Source organism: Poecilia latipinna, unplaced genomic scaffold, assembly GCF_001443285.1.
Source record: "Poecilia latipinna isolate Pla-1442-1.1 unplaced genomic scaffold, P_latipinna-1.0 Scaffold1898, whole genome shotgun sequence".
NCBI classification, from domain to species: Eukaryota; Metazoa; Chordata; class Actinopteri; order Cyprinodontiformes; family Poeciliidae; genus Poecilia; species Poecilia latipinna.
Genome location: NW_015114514.1, coordinates 964 through 1,805, shown reverse-complemented (window position 1 = coordinate 1,805; position 842 = coordinate 964).

Genomic DNA, 842 nt, shown 5'->3' with positions numbered 1-842 from the left:
ATTGAAAAAATCATCAACTAACTTAGTAATCAATTAATCGTTGACTGGCATAAAACCCCTCTTGGCTTGTAAATATTATGTTTTATCCAAAACTCAAGTTGCAGTATAAGCTTCACCTGGCTCAAGTTCTCTAAATCGTCAGAATAATTGGGGCCTGCCCATAGCAATGCACAGGTCAGCGAAGCAGGTCAGTCACTGGCAGGCACCTATTGTTCTACACCCAATAGAATGTCTCTTTAATATTTATTATTCTTCCGTCACCGTTAATGCGGCTCGTACCGCTGCAAGAAACCCCACAAAAAAGGTATCAAAACGTGCGGCTTGATCCCGGCATCCGGGCTATTATTTTTATTGGGGTTCTGTGTAAAAATGGCGAAATAAAAAGCGAAAAACGAGCGAAATTTCCAACTGCCGAAACGCAGAGTGTAACTGACACCAACTGCCGCTTTTTTAGAGTGAGAAACAGAGTGGAATTTTGACCCCAAAATAATTTTGAAATCGCTCTCATGGGTGCAAAAATTGCTCTATTGGTATGAAAGTCGGTCATGACATTGATACGAATGCCTGCTCCGGTAAAATGTTTTCAAAATTTCTCTAGGGCTGACGGTTTTCTGTCAAGGTGCTTCAGAGCAAAATCAAGTGACAGGGTACCTTCAGGCACTCCACCATTCATTTTCAGACTTTTCTGAAAAATTTCTGAGCTCAGCGCACACCATTTTTCTCTCATCACTGCAATTACTGTGAATGAGCTACAGATATGAATCGCGGTACTATCGGAGACGACAAATAGCCCTCTCATATGCTTCAAACGGTTTTTGGATCGGCCTTACGGATCCTGAACG